The sequence below is a fragment of the Ovis aries genome, chromosome 23 (assembly GCF_016772045.2).
Source record: "Ovis aries strain OAR_USU_Benz2616 breed Rambouillet chromosome 23, ARS-UI_Ramb_v3.0, whole genome shotgun sequence".
NCBI classification, from domain to species: domain Eukaryota; kingdom Metazoa; phylum Chordata; class Mammalia; order Artiodactyla; family Bovidae; genus Ovis; species Ovis aries.
The window spans coordinates 12,081,684-12,098,551 of NC_056076.1; positions in this window are offsets into that span (position 1 = coordinate 12,081,684).

Genomic DNA, 16,868 nt, shown 5'->3' on the forward strand with positions numbered 1-16,868 from the left:
CAAAGTAGACATCTTTATTATTTTTTTATGTTATACATTTGTTCAGGTTTATCCACACATTTGCTAATTTCATTGCCCATGATTCCACTTTAGACCTGGGATAGTTTTCCTTCTCCTTAAAGGACATACATGTTTTTATATATCACTGAGTCAAGAACAGTTGTTAGTGGAATCTCTATTTTTATCTGAAAATGTCTATATATCACCTTTGTTCTTTTAAAACATATTTTCTGCATTTACAATTAAAAACAAATTTTTCCCAGGATATTTTGGGTATTATTGCACTGACATCCAGCTTCTGATGTTCTTTAGAAAACACCTGGAAACCCAATTGCCACCCAGTATTAGGTACTGCTTTCATTTAGCTGGTCAGCTCCTGGTAAGGAGCTAACTAGCTGGTGCTGTGCCACTTCTTTTTTTTTTTTTTTTTTTTTTCCAGATTACCCAGATGAAGTATTTCTTGGGAGCCTATAAAGCAGCAGGGATTCAACTTCCATTGTCCAGAAAAGGCAGCTCTGGATGCTTCTCCCAGCATCACGCATTCCTCAGCACCTGATCTGGGCAACAGCATCATTTTCTTGCCCTCGGTGACAGCATGGAAACACTGTGATGCACTCCACTGATGAGGGGTCTTTCCATCCGGTATGCCCCACCCCCATTTTTAGTTTTTACCTGCACCCTTTCGCCCCAATAGCCAGGGTCACCCACTCATATATATTGCTTAATCTAATATCCAATAATAACAGCAGTCTTTTCTTGTTTACTTTGTCTTTCCTTTTTTCTTTATATATATATATATTTTTTTTTAATTGAAGCATAGTTGACTTACAGTGTTTCAGGTGCACAGCAAGGTGATTCAATTATACATATATATTATTTTTAAAATTATTTTCCATTATAGGTTATTAAAAGATATTGACTATAGTTCATGTACTACACAGAAAAACTTTGTTGCTTGTTGCATATCCATTTTTTAAAATTGGATATCTAGCATTCTATTCAATACTAAAGTCAAACAAGTAGAATCAGAATGTCAAAGTTTTTTAGGCAAAAATTCATAAACTTTCTAAAATATGTGTTGCATATTATTTATATATATGTATAAAAAAGCTTTTCTACTACACTTGATAAAAACTTAAGAACATCTAAAAAAGAAGAGATGGAGAAATTGGAAAACATAAACTAAATTAAATGAGAGTACCCAATATGAAATAGAAAAAGTAAAACAAGCTAGATAAAAGATCATCATATAGTCCAGCTGTTTTTAAACATGGCTGCTCATTAGAAACATATCTGGAGATCTGGAGAAATAAAACCAATACTTGGGCATTTGTGTCTTTCAAAAAATTCCAAGATAATTACTGGTTCTTCTTAGCTCAAATTCCAAAAAGATATACTCAGATTTGACAGATAAAAAATAACAATACTCATGAGAGAGACCACAGCCACATTTAACACTAATTTGATTGTTCAGGGTGCAGTGAAGCAATCCCAAATACCTTATACAAAGCTCAGTGTCAAATATAATAGTAGTGTACATGATGGGGTTGGGCTTCGCAGGTGACTCAGTAAAGAGTTAAATGTAGGTAAAGAGTTCCAATGTAGGAGCTGCAGGTGACCTGGGTTCAATCCCTGGGTCAGAAAGATCCCTTGAAAGAGGAAATGGGAACTCACTTTAGTATGCTTGCCAGGATAATCCCATAGACTGGCTATAGTCCATGGAACTGCAAAGAGTCAGACATGACTGAGAGATTGAGCATGCATGCATTTGACACAAGAAAATCATTTACCCTATGTTCTGAGAATACTGTATCTGGTAAAATGAAAGTAAAATCTGGTAAGTCAGTAACACACACAGCTATTTATTTGCATTCTCTCCTATATTCTGACATCCCCTAATTCGAGAAAACTTCCGAGTCCTCCCATAATCGATGAGACACATGTTATTTGAACAAATAAGCCAATCCTCAAAAAAAAAAAAAGAAAAAATTTACCAGATGTTTTGGCTCACCTTTATTTTGATGGCCCACTCTGCTTAAAGGGGATTAAGGAATGAGACCTGACCACGCAGTATTTTGTCCATTCTGCATGTCAAGAGTAGTAAAAGGCCCAGCCTGACCAGAAATAGTAACATTATGTCTGCATCAGCTGAATAACAGGGAATCTGTTCCAACTTCTCTCTGTGTTCTTCAAAGCTGCTATTGTTAGAGGTTAAGTGAATCTGAGAGCAAAATAGGTGTCAATCCTAGTTAACACCCATTTGCAGCTCCCCAGCGTCCCTAATAGAGGTCCAATACAATCCACTTGCAAGTCGTGTGTGGACTCTTGTCCTTGGGGCATTTTACTTACAGCGGTTTCTAAGTGATTTCTCTCCTGTTGTCACTGAAGTGGTTTCTTATCACGTGAGCCACCTCATCAGGTAGGGCAATCAGTGCGCTGTGACTCTGCTCACCAGTCCATGGCTGAGTACCCAAAAGCCTGCTCATTTCATCAAGTCAGGTAGCCGGCTCTGGGATCTGACGGAGACATCTGTTCCCTTGAGCCGTCAGCTACACATGTTTTGTGGGCCTCTACCTGACCCGCCTTAAGTTCACACAAGAATTCCTGTAACTAAGGGTTCCATTTAAGGGTGTTCTTTATTATCTAGTTATTTAAGGGCTCCTTTGCCTCACAATATAGCAAGGAGACCAGAGGAAATAAAAGGGTTTCTAAACAGCTGAGGAAATGACCCCATCTTTTGAGGGGTCACAGACCCTTCTGTGACGTATAGCAATTTATCATTCACTTTCTGACGAAGACTCCTGATTTCAGCCCACATCATTCTCAGAAATTTCAAAGACTGGTCTTAGCTTGGGAGTTTAGATGGATTTGTCAGTGAAATCCCCTTGGTCTTATAGGTAGCTAGGTTTTTACCTCTTTTGCCCTCTTTTCTCTCAGAAGGCAATTCTCATGATACCATTCATCATCTGTTTCACTAAGTGTCTCATGTTGGTTGTTAAATTCCAGTCCCATTTCACTAGATTATGGGATGAGGCTCATGAACTAAAAATACCTTTGTGGCAGAATAGTAAATGCATACTGTATCCCATTACATGAGGATGTGAATTGTCTTGGTTTGATTTAGAAATTGGGATTAAAAATCAGTTTGCTTGTAGTTCTGTAAAAGCCTCTTGGACCTACTGCACTCCCTGAGGTCTTTATCATATCAGGTACTGCTGAAGCAATCAGTGAAAACACTTAGTTTAATCCTCGAGTATAGACTGTTAACCTCCAGGAACCCTCTGCTTTAAGAACTGGCCAGATAATAGAGAAGGTTTCACATTACAGGCCTGCTGCCTGATCATTTACTTCCTAACAGTCAAATAACATTATCATACTCACAGAGTTGGAGAATACATGCTCATATTCAAATTGTTAACATCAAACCAAGTGCTATATTGATATCAGGCTTTTCACTTACATCAAAAGGATGCTAAAGGTATTGCATACATAAACAAGATCTAGTACTACAAGATAGGGGGAAAAAAGTACCTCTCTTACTTTTATATATACTTGCTACATAAATGAGGCCTTATCTCTGTAGCCGCAAATAGGTTATGAATTCATTTCCATGAACAGAATCCTTAACCTACATTCTCACCAACATATTATCTCTGTCTGGACTAAATATTAGTCTACTTCTTACTTCTAACTTACAAAAACAAATTTATTAGTAGACAGTAAACTGTTTAATTTATTATAATTATTATAAGTATATTTTTATATCCTATGTAAAATATAACTTGATAGATAGAACCCATTTCTTGGCTCTGCTAAAAACTAAAGACCAACTCCTCAAATGAAAATGTTTTGTTTTCTAGAAGGAAAAAAAAAAAAAAAAGGTGCTTCCCTGTCCAAACATACTTATTGTTTAACACTGATGACAATTTTATGAGACTGATGAGATTTAATATTCTCAGCCCCTTGCAGCTTAATGAATTAACTGAAGACAAAAACCCAACACCAGATCCTTACTACTCCAGGTGCCCAGGAAGTATTTCAGGGCCAGATGTTAGAAGGTAGTAATGTGATTTTGCAGTTATTATCTCTGGGGCTGGGAAAGAGGTAAATCCACTTTGGTTCATTGTTATTTCAGTGTTCTCTTACCTTTCACTCTTCTCCATGGTGTCAATATAGTTCACATTTCTTAAGGAGTGGTAAAATAATACCTTACTGACTCGGTGTCTTTGGCTTGTGCACTCTTTTTATAGATCTGTTTTTGTTGTTTCAACTCAACAAGCATTAAATTTAAAGACGTGTACTCTATTGCACTAAAAATAAAACAGTCAAGTGGGAGAATCCATTTTAAACATCCATGTCGCCAGGTCATTTCCCTGTAAAGAAAATTATCACAGGAGAAAGTTAGACATTTGTTTGGCATAGCTAATTTTATCTTCAACTGGGAGGTTGGCAGGGCCCCAGATATATTTGCACTCTGGGGCTGGTGCATGGGGATGACCCAGAAAGATGTTATGGGGAGGGAGGTGGGAGGGGGGTTCATGTTTGGGAATGCATGTAAGAATTAAAGATTTTAAAATTTAAAAAATAAAAAACTAAAATTTAAAAAAAAAAAAGCAATGGATTGTTATGGCCTTTCATTCAAGGCTTTTCCTTCCATACGATCAGTTCCTAATTGTTCTCTTAGGAAAACACAAGTTTTGATCACAGAACGACGGAAGCTTGTTTTCACTTAACTTCTTACTGTCTCTCAGTGTTTTAGTTTTGGCTAAGACTTTCAATAAAATCCTGTTTTGTATTTCAGGGTACTCCAATGGAAAAAAAAATGATAATTTTAGAAATCTTTTAAAAAGTAAAAGAATTAAAATCCTGTGAATATTACGATTTTTTTTAAATATTACTTAAACTTCTTTAGAGCCATGGCTCTCCTAGAAGAAAACATGTTGTTGATGTTGGGTGTGGCTGCTTTACTATAATGTCTGCATTTGAAAGAGAATATCTTTGTGTATAGATGTAGGAGTATTTTGCTTCTATAGGATGGTCTCCGGAGAAGGCAATGGCAACCCACTCCAGTACTCTTGCCTGGAAAATCCCATGGATGGAGGAGCCTGGTAGGCTCTAGTCCATGGGGTCACAAAGAGTCGGACACTTACTGAGAGACTTCACTTTCACTTTTCACTTTCATGCATTGGAGAAGGAAATGGCAACCCACTTCAGTTTTCTTGCTTGAAGAATCCCAGGGATGGTGGAGCCTGGTAGGCTGCCATCTGTGGGGTCGCACAGAGTTGGACACGACTGAAGCGACTTAGCAGCAGCAGAATGGTCTCAATGATTCACAGTCAAGGTCGACATTTGCATTAAATGGAAAATCTGAAGCATGTGTGATTTAGGTAATGAATTTGGAGCCTTAACTAACATTACCACAATGCCTCAATGATATGATAGCCTCGGTATAACCAATAAGGTGAATTTTGCTAATTTCCCTAGCAAGCTCTATGAAAGGAAGGTAGTCATCCTAATTTGGGTTTTTTGATAGAGAGTAAACAGCCTCTGGGAACACAGATTAGACTACCAACATACACTACCCATATTTTTATTATTAGAATGATATTTGTATAAACATCCCCCTGTTTTCCGCATAATTTTCACCTTTTTGCCAGTGTTTTTTGGGCATAAATAATGAAATAGGTAAGGACAAATTACACCTCTTTAGGTAGTTTTATCCTAAAACTATACTTCAGATATTGCTGCTGGAATACATCTGCAATAATACGTAGATGTCCAAAGTTCTTTAAGAACAACTTTAGTTTCTAGAGTCGAGTCTTTGGATGAACAGCCACCTGTTAAGTAAAAGTCAAAATATACATATTGAACCTTCCTGATATTTAATTGGGATGATTTTATGGCCATATTTTAAACTATTTCAACTATTCACATGGCAAGAATTTTTTAAAATGTAAATAACTGATATGAGGATATATTAAGATGATTGAATAAGTAATTTGTCTAAGCATTCTACCTGCCTGACAGAAAAACAAAACAAAACAAAACAAAACAAAACACTATTTGATTGACTCCTAAAATGTTAGTTAAACAATTTTACCTATACTTCTTGCTTCAAAAATAAAACTGATACTTTACGCTCTTTGATGCATAAGCATTCTTTTGTAAATAGTAAGATGCTTTGATTTGCTCTAATGTTTAGGAGATAATATTAAGGCTTTTTTTGGTTCCTGTTGAGGGACCAGAATAATGATCCTAGTAAGTAAGAATCAGAAAAAAAGCATCCCAAGCTCAGATCTGACCAATATACAAATTTTGGAAAATGATAAACATTTCCTAACCTCTCAATTTCTACCCCTTATCCACCCTTATTTCACCTGGGTCATGAACTTTGTTGAGTGTGAAGTTGCAAAGATTTTCAAATGCGTGAGCTTCTGTTCTAAAATCTCTTCAGGATAATCAGAAATCGTTATGTAACAGCAAACTCGGGAAACCCTGCCTTACTCCCTTCTTCTCAACCCAAGATTGAAAGTTTTCAAATGCTGTGGGCAAAGAAATATTCACTTGGAAGCTGACTGGGATTTAAACATCTTAGTTTTACGTGGTTTGCTCCTCTGTCTGATCTTCTGACACTTTGAGAGTTGTTTTTTATCTATACTTATCTAGGACTTTCACATACTTACCTCTAAACAAGGAAAAAGCTTTTTTCCATTAAAAGACTGATTTCTCTTTGAAGTACAGCCCCAGTCAAACCATGTATATTTCAAGGAAAAAAAAAAAGAAAAAGAAAGAAAACACATCAAAGCATCAGTCAAGATTGATATAGGATGGCTAGTATGATATCAAAGAGCTATTATGGATTAAAAATCCCAGATAACAGAAAGTATGGGTTTAACTCTATGATATTTTAGTGACACATACATACATAAATAACTTAGTTATGCATTTTTCAATGTATAAACTTCCATTCACCAAAAAAAATGTGAATAGTAAGATAACCTATGATTAATATCTTCCTATCATTTCCTTTTGGCTTATAAATTTTCACTAATATATTTTAGCAGATTACTATTTAAGCAGTAATCTGCTTGTCCTTTTTCTCTCAGTCCAGCTTTATATTTCCATCTTTAGACCTCCTACAGATTTATTACCAGTAAAATGAAAAATATTATTATTTTTAACTGGAAGATAACTTGTCAACCAAGACAGAGAGGTTGATTCTTCGTTTGTGGGACTAGATTTACACTATAAAGTTTTTTGTTATTTAAATACATTATATTTAATCACTCACTACTTGCTACTGGCTTCAGTGGTAAGATCACCAGATAATGTGCTTTTCCGGTTACCTTTTAATTTTCTTTCTCTTCTCATCCTACTTTTGAGCTCTAAACATTAGAATTTCTCAAGACTCCATTCTGAGTTGTCAGTATGCTTTTGGAAACTTTTTTTCTCAATAATGTGCGTTATCCATTTCCATGGCTATAATAGAAATTGTATGTCAAGGACTATAAAATTAAACTGCAGACTAATTGCCTCAAAGAACGTCAAACCCGTATAACTAATTTCCTATTTGAAAATATCCCTGTTGGTATCTAAAAGGAGAAGAAAAGAGAAAGAAAATAAAACACAGAAAAGAGAAATAAAATCGCCAAACATAACAAAACATACCCCAGACTGCCCACTTCATCTTCTTGGGTACATCTCTCTCTGGTCTTTGCCAGGTCAGTAACTGGCACTATTATCCAGCCAGTCACTGCACTTGGATGTCTGGAAGTTACTGTCCAGTCACTGCACTTGGATGTCTGGAAGTTACTGTTGATAGTTCTCTTTGCCACCAAGACAGACCATTTCCAAGTTCTGTCAAATCACATCCTGGTGCTTCCTTACCAAGCTCCAGTCACAATAAGCATTTTTCCATTTATTAATTTCACCAATGCTTTGTCACCTCAGTGTCTTCACTGTCAAGCACAAATGCCTGAAAAGCATTTCCCAGCACCCTTCAGTGAAGATCTACAGCTTCTCCCTTACCTTCAGATCCCAGCTTATGAATCATTTTGTCAGGAGCACTTCCCAAAATAACCAGTCCAAGGGTGGATCATCTTATTCTGGTTTCACACTAAACCAGCATTAAAAAAAAAATCATCATCTATCTATCTCATCTTTCTTTCCAGAACCTATCTATGCTTTTAGTTCAGTTCAGTTCAGTCGCTTAGTCATGTCCAACTCTGCGACCCCATGGACTGCAGCATGCCAGGCCTCCCTGTCCATCACCAACTCCTGGAGTTTACTCAAACTCATGTCCATTGAGTCAGTGATGCCATCCAACCATCTCATCCTTTGTTGTCCCCTTCTCCTCCTGCCCTCAATCTTTCCTAGCATCAGGGTCTTTGGCTTACTATAGTTTCAATACAGAATATCACTCTCGTCTTCTTCTTCTTTTTTTTTTTTTTTGTAGAGCACAGAAAGGAAGGCATTTTTCCCAAATGATTTATATTGCCTCTTTCATGAAGATAAATTCTTCTGAGGAAATTAGACTGGAAGTCATTTTCAATAATCTGTGTTCTTTATAAGGTAGTAAGGTAAAAGCAATTCTTTTGGAGATTAAACATTGAAGGAGATGAGCTTAATTGGAAGATCACAATCAAGGAGCTGGGATTCCTGCTAGAGAAATAATATCCTAATCTAGTGAATTACAGATAAAGAAGGATCTTGTGCACTTCCCATCACCATAGGTATTATTCTCAATTTCATGGGCCAAAATACTTTATATTCTTCTTTCATAAATTCGTTTTCTTATTAAACCATGTACAAAGTAAACCATGAAGTGGAATTAAATAAAATGAAAAGAGAAAAACACTATCAAATTAAGTAATAAAAGAGTACAATTTAAAAAAAATATTTTAAAAAATGTAGATAACTGGCTTCCCTGGTGGTTCAGACAGTAAAGAATCTGCCTGCGACCCAGATTCGAACTCTGGTTTGGGAAGATAGTTTGGAGATGGGAATGGCTACCCACTCTAATATTCTTGTCCCATGGACAGAGGAGCCTGGTGGGCTACAGTTCATGGAGTCTAGAGTCAGACACAACTGAGCAACTAACACATACTAAGACAACTGACAAAGGTGCTGAAAGTAAAATGACAAAAGAGAAGGAAGGGATGACAACTTACACAAAAACTCTTAAAAATAGTATCGAAGAGGGTTAATTGTAATGCAGGATCTCTCAATCTTAGCACTACTGGCATTTTGAGTTGGATAATTGCTTTAGGGGAAAGGGAGATTTGACCTGTACATTGTATAATTACTCATTAGATGCCAGTATCAATCCTCCCCACGTTTGTGACAACTGAACTTATTTCCAAACACCGTGGAATGTCTCAAGGAGAGTAACATCACCACCAGCCCCACCTACCTCGTCCCACTGAGAACCCCTGGCTTCATGTGAAAAGAACATGATTTTGTATGAACAAATCTATCTATATTTAACTCTTAGCTTATCAATCAAATCTTGGAAATGTCATTTAATTGACACATAGAAAAACTTTTCCTCAGGAAAATGGAGGTGCCTACACTGCCTATTTCATAGATTATATCATTCAAATGCTTTCAAGAAAATAATGACAGAGTAGAAAAAGAAAAATAGAAACCAGGGAATAGAAGACTTTAAAAGGCAGACAAAAAAGGTCAAACCTAATTGTTCTATTGAGGTTTCAAATTTCACTCTGATCTTTCTGGCAGCCAAAGTGAAAAGAAAGATGATTACTTGCATAATCATACAAGGGACTGAAAGCCAGTTACTCTAGGAAGCATGGATGCTCTCAGCACTTTCCTGTTAACATTCCTTGCCTTACAAAGAAGACAGGAAGGACACAGAGGACAGGTCCTTAACACTTTTGTGGCAAGTATACTCCTGATTTTGATAAAGTTTTTGAGGTGCAGTGTTCTTCAATAAACTTTGGGGGTTAACATTAAAATATAATCTAGTGAAGGCAACTCTATGATCAACTGAGATATTAAATCTCAGTTTGACTTAAGTATCATGATTTAAAGTATCAAAACCAGTGATCTGGCTGTAAAGCCCTCAATATTTTCAATCAGTCTTACTGTTTTCACTCTGAATTTTTATAAGCTTTTGTTATCAATTATAGGTGGCACTATCAATTCCCAGGTGGTGTTAGTGGTAAAGAACCTGCCTCTCAGTGCAAGAGACTTAAGAGACGAAGGTTTGATTCCTGGGTGGGGAAGATCCCCTGGAGAAGGAAATGGCAATCCACTCCAGTATTCTTGCCTGGAAGATCCCATAGACAGAGGAGCCTGGTGGACTACAGTCCACAGGGTCACAAAGAGTCAGACATGACTGAAGCAACTTAGCATGTTATCAATTATTTTGAGACTGAATTTGTAGATGAAGGATTGTTACATAGATAGATTGGATAATTGGGCAATTAAAATGACTCTGTCCCCTTTTTTTCTCCCAGTAGTTGGTGCCAGGTATCTACCTGCCTGGGCAGAGCAATGGGATATAGATCCATAGTAGGTAGAAAATGTTGTGAGTAGGAGACGGAAGTATAGTCCAGTGACCCAGACTAGTGCCTTGAGTTTCTTTACCTCCACATTACTGTTGTACACTGTTTATGAGTTTTCCTGATTTTCTGTCTGCAGCATTTTCTCTTAGTATGATCATAATATTATTATTTTTTTAATGTATCAAGTAATAGTTTTATTGACAGCATAATATTTGTTAGGTAACTGCTGTATTTTTCCAATACTCCATCTTCTGAGGTAATCTTTTCACATCCAAAAAACAAACAACAAACCAAAAGAGAGATCTCTGGGTGTTGAATTTGCAAACAATGAGCCTATTGTTCAATGACCTCCTCTCCATAGGAAAACACTGCAGGGTTAGTCCACTGAAAGGTAAAGGAATATTTCTTTTGTCTTTTTCATTTGTGTGTTTAGTAATTTCTCATTAATGCTGTGTATGAAATCATTAAAATAATATACTCTGTGGGGCCATGAATACTGTCTGATGAACAACTGAGGCACAACCACTTTCCAGCTGAGCTTCCTACAGCTGATGAAAGGTAGCCTCATCTTTGTCTCCATACCATTGAAAGTAAATGGAAAATAGTCTTTCTTTGATACAGAGCATCCAAAGGCCCCATGGCAGCTAATTTAAAGACAAGGTTTTGTTCATGAATCAAGGCAAATTGGAAGTGATCAAACAGGAGACAGCAAGAGTGAACATCGACATTTTAGGAATCAGTGAACTAAAATGGACTGGAATGGGTGAATTTAATTCAGATGACCATTATATCTGCTATTGTGGGCAGGAATCCCTCAGAAGAAATGGAGCAGCCATCATGGTCAACAAAAGAGTCCGAAATGTAGTACTTGGATGCAATCTCAAAAATAACAGAATGATCTCTGTTCATTTCCAAGGCAAACCATTCAATATCATGGTAATCCAAGTCTATGCCTCAACCAGTAATGCTGAAGAAGCTGAAGTTGCATGGTTCTATGAAGACCTACAAGAACTTCTAGAATTAACACCCCAAAAAGATGTCCTTTTCATTATAAGGAACTGAAATGCAAAAGTAGGAAGTCAAGAAACACCTGGAGTAACAGGCAAATTTGGCCATGGCGTACAGAATGAAGTAGGGCAAAGGCTAATAGAGTTTGGCCAAGAGAATGCACTGGTCATAGCAAACACCCTCTTCCAACAACACAAGAGAAGACTCTACACATGGATATCACCAGATGGTCAACACCAAAATCAGATTGATTATATTATTTGCAGCCAAAGATGGAGAAGCTCTATACAGTCAGCAAAAACAAGACCAGGAGCTGACTGTGGCTCAGATCATTAACTCCTTATTGCCGAATTCAGACTGAAATTGAAGAAAGTGGGTGAAGCCACTAAACCATTCAGGTATGACCTAAATCAAATCCCTAATGATTATACAGTGGAAGTGAGAAATAGATTTAAGGGACTATGTCTGATAGACAGAGTGCCTGATGAACTATGGGTGAAGGTTAGTGACATTGTAGAGGAGACAGGGAGTGAGACTATCCACAAGAAAAAGAAATGTAAAAAAGTAAAATGGCTGTCTGAGGAAGACTTACAAATAGTTTTGAAAAGAAGAGACACAAAAAGCAAAGGAGAAAAGGAAAAATATACCCATTTGAATGCAGAGTTCCAAAGAATAGCAAGGAGAGATAAGAAAGCCTTCCTTATCAATCAATGCAAAGAAATAGAGGAAAAATATAGAATGAGAAACACTAGAGATCTCTTCAAGAAAATTAGAGATATCAAGGGAATATTTCATGCAAAGATGGGGTCAATAAAGGACAGAAATGGTATGGACCTAACAGAAGCAGAAGATATTAAGAAGAAGTGGCAAGAATACACAGAAAAACTGTACAAAAAAGATCTTCATGACCCAGATAATCATGATGGTGTGATCACTCACCTAGTGCCAGACATCTTAGAATGTGAAGTCAAGTGGGCCTTAGGAAGCATCACCAGAAAGAAAGCTAGTGGAGGTGATGGAATTCCAGTTGAACTATTTCAAATCCTAAAAGTTGATGCTGTGAAAGTGCTGCACTCAATATGCCAGCAAATTTGGAAAACTCAGCAGTGGCCACAGGACTGGAAAATGCCAGTTTTCATTCCAATCCCAAAGAAAGAAAATGCCAAAGAATGCTCAAACTATCTCATAATTTAACTTATCTCATATACTAGTAAAGTAATGCTCAAAATTCTCCAAGTCAGGCTTTAATAATATGTGAACTGTGAATTTCCATATGTTTGGCTGGTCCTAGAAAAGGCAGAGCAACCAGAGATCAAATTGCCAACATCTGCTGGAGCATCAAAAAAGCAAGAGAGTTCCAGAAAGCATCTATTTCTGCTTTATTGACTATGCTAAAGGCTTTGACTGTGTGAATCACAATAAACTGTGGAAAATTCTTCAAGAGATGGGAATACCAAACCACCTGACCTGCCTCTTGAGAAACCTGTATGCAGGTCAAGAAGCAACAGTTAGAACTGAACATGGAACAACAGACAGGTTCCAAATAGGAAAAGGAGTACATTAAGCTGTATATTGTCACCTTGCTTATTTACCTTCTATGCAGAGTACATCATGAGAAACACTGGGCTGGAGGAAGCAAGCACAAGCTGGAACCAACACTGCTGGGAGAAATATCAATATCCTCAGATATGCAGATGATACCAACCTTATGGTAGAAAGTGAAGAAAAGCTAAAGAGCCTCTTGAAAGTGAAAGAAGAGAGGGAAAAAGTTGGCATAAAGCTCAACATTCAGAAAACAAAGATCACAGCATCCAGTCCCATCACTTTATTGCAAATACATGGAGAAACAGTGGAAACAGTGGCAGACTTTATTTTTGGGGCTCCAAAATCACTGCAGATGGTGACTGCAGCCATGAAATAAAAAGACACTTGCTCCTTGGAAGAAAAGTTATGACCAACCTAGATAGCATATTCAAAAGCAGAGACATTACTTTGCCAACAAAGGTCTGTCTCATCAAGGCTATGGTTTTTCCAGTAGTCATGTATGGGTGTGAGAGTTGGACTATAAAGAAAGCTGAGCATTGCTGAATTGATGCTTTTGAACTGTGGTGTTGGAGAAGACTCTTGAGAGTCCCTTGGACTTCAAGGAGTTCCAACCAGTCCATTCTAAAGGAAATCAGTCCTAAATGTTCATTGGAAGGACTGATGTTAAAGCTGAAATTCCAAAACTTTGGCTACCTGATGCGAAGAGCTGACTCCGTTGAAAAGACCCTGATGTGGGAAAGATTGAGGCCAGGAGGAGAAGGGGATGACAGAGGATGAGATTGTTGGATGGCATCACCAACTCAATGGATGACTCAATGAATTTGAGTAAACTCTGGGAGTTGGACTCCGGTGATGGACAGGGAGGCCTGGCGTGCTGCAGTCCGTGGGGTTGCAGAGTCGGACACAACTGAACGACTGAACTGAGCTGACCAAGGAAGCAAAAGGAATTGGCTAAGGAAATGGACAACCCCAGAGAATTTCCTGGAAACATAATGCTTTGTACATAAGTGCAGCTCACTAAATAGATATTAAATAAAGGAGAATATCATGTGGTACTAGGTTGGCTGTTGGCCAGGGAGAAATATATTTACAATTAGGAAGTCAGTGACAATCTGCTTAAGGGGATTGACAGAGATCATTTAACTATTTGAGGATAAAAAGCATGTTGCAATGTATTCCTTTCAGAGTAATATAATTCCTTTCATTCTTTTAGGGAACACTGTTATTGTATAACTTTTAAATTTTTTCACACTAATTATTCCTTGCCAATGCACATGTATTTCCTATCTGTTATTTGGTTATCTGGCTATCTGATTTCTCGCATAATTTCACATGCAACTGAAGGTGCAAGCCAGAAATCCTTGTGGGATATTTTGGCAAAAGAAGACAAAAAAGTTGAAAATAAAGATCTCCCAGTGTCTGAGTTTCTCTTTTTATAAAGGCTGATGTGCTGGCTTGGTACCTCGTTAAGCAAATCAATGCTAATTGCTAACACTTTAGCAAATTAAAGAGGCGTGAGAGGGCAGCAGACCGTCTGGCAGAAAAGTAATGGTCTTGGAAATGCCCATTCTAAGTAAAACCTCACATGTCCCACTCAGCCCAGCTGAAATGAGGGGCATTTCCTGCAGAAGCCAGTAAAGAAGGCAATTCTGTGAGCACTTTCCAAGTAAGGAAATGAACAAAATACTTGCAAGAACTTTTGGAGTGTATGTCTTATTGTACAAGGTCCAATCCGTTCTACCTGGGAAAGGAAGTTTGAGGAGAAGCTAACCCATCTTGGGGATTGTCAAGAACCCACTATTTTTTGACAGAAATGACAGAAAAGATAATACAAGATAAATTCGAAGAGAGGAAATAAACATTAACTCTCTAAGATAATACTAGTAGGTTCAAGGTGAGACTTATGCATTCAGAGTTCCTTTTGCCAATCAACCACAGTTTTCATATCAGTAAAAGTAAAACTGAGAGTTAGATATGTATAAAGTTATACAGTGCAGGTGACTAAGATGGGACTGGGTACTCCCAGTCTTGGATTACTCTTCCACTGTATCTTAAAGTAGGTGAACATTGGTAAATGCAACATCCATGCATCAGAACAGAGAGCATTAGTCAATGCATATTATGTACTTTATGCTCAACTTAGTAAATGATTCTCAGAAAAATTTATGTGCAGAGAGAGCAGAAGAGCTCTGTGGATGTCGGCTTTCCAAAAGCAGTTATAAACATAGGTATGAATTTCTAAAGGAATACGGGAGTTACAAATAGAAAAAGAGATTTTAGGTCTTCTACATGACAATTTTCTACACCAAATTAGATGAACAAAACCTGCATGAAAGAAGGGTAAACTAAGGATCATTATGCTTGTGCAGCAAGAAAAGAAGAAGAAAGAGGAGTAAGTATTTTCAGAGGAGAATGAGGAAAGGACAGTGCTATGGACACTGAGGAAAGAGATGGCCAACACTGGCAAGTCTTACAAGGAAGTTATGAAACATGAGAATGTGAAAGTCACTGTCTTAGCTGATGATGAGTTCACGTGGACCTTAAGAGGAGGTAGCTTATAAAGCTGAGGTCTCAGAACCCCAGGAAATATACCTTGTGGTTTACCCAACTGGAAGGAATCATGGACTATCAATTATTCTTAGATTTCATAACTGAGACCTGGAGGGGTGTGTGTGTGTGTGTGCGTGTGTGTGTGTGTGTGCATTTATATGTGTGTGTGTGCATTTATATGTGTGTGTGTGTATGTGTGATTTTTTTTCTTTTTTAAAATTTATTTCCACTTCTCTAGAGCTGTACCACATGGTACCCATCACATCATGTTAAAATAAATTTGACTGTCATGATCTTCATGCTATTTTATATACTTTTAGACCTATCACAAACAGCTTTGCCTAACAAAACCTCCTCAAGTTCTATACCTCCTCACTCAACATGTTTCCAAATGCTGATCTCTGCCTCTTAATCTCCATTTTACTAAATGTTAATAAATCAGCTTAATTACTAAATTCATGGAACATTATTTTTTTTCTTTTTAGCTTTATCTGTTCAATTTGATCTCCTCTCTCTAATCTGAAATACCATAGTTCTCTACTTTATCATCATATATATTTTAGTTTAGTTCAAGGGCTGTTTTTCCTTTTTGCTTATTTTCTTATACTTGTCCTTCCCCTTACAATGTTATAATGTTTTAAGGAGAGAATATCCAGTATTTTTATCTGTCTATCCACTGCAAAATCTAGCATTTTTCCTTACAAATAGTAAGGTCTGAACAACATCACTCAAGTATAAAAATGGGAATGTTTGCCTTATATTTGACACACATATCCGCTTGTAAGGAAAAGGAGCAAATCAGCAGCCATTTTTCTGGTAACTTCAATCTACTGAGCTATAAATATTTCCTGACTTTATTTAAATAAAAAACTTTTCAGTTCATGCCATGCTGACATGTATATTTTTTAACATGCAAAATGTTAAGTCAAATAAATAATTAGTTAACAAATTTAAAATTGGTAGGTTTCACTTAATTTGCATAATCTTTTGAAAACTGAGTGGCAAATCTGGCACTAAGTATTTTTATATAGCCAAAATTTGCTGATGGTGACTGGCAATTTACCTATTTAACTGAGACTTCTGTGTTTCAACTTGCTAGATTTTCAAATGGCAAGTTATGTAAATATTTACCTAGTTTAACAGGTTATTTATTTGTGCAGGGGTGGGGTCTGGCCTGTGTAAACATTTAATCATGACTTTTCTTCTGTATTCTTGATCTCTTTACTGGTAAGCAGTAAG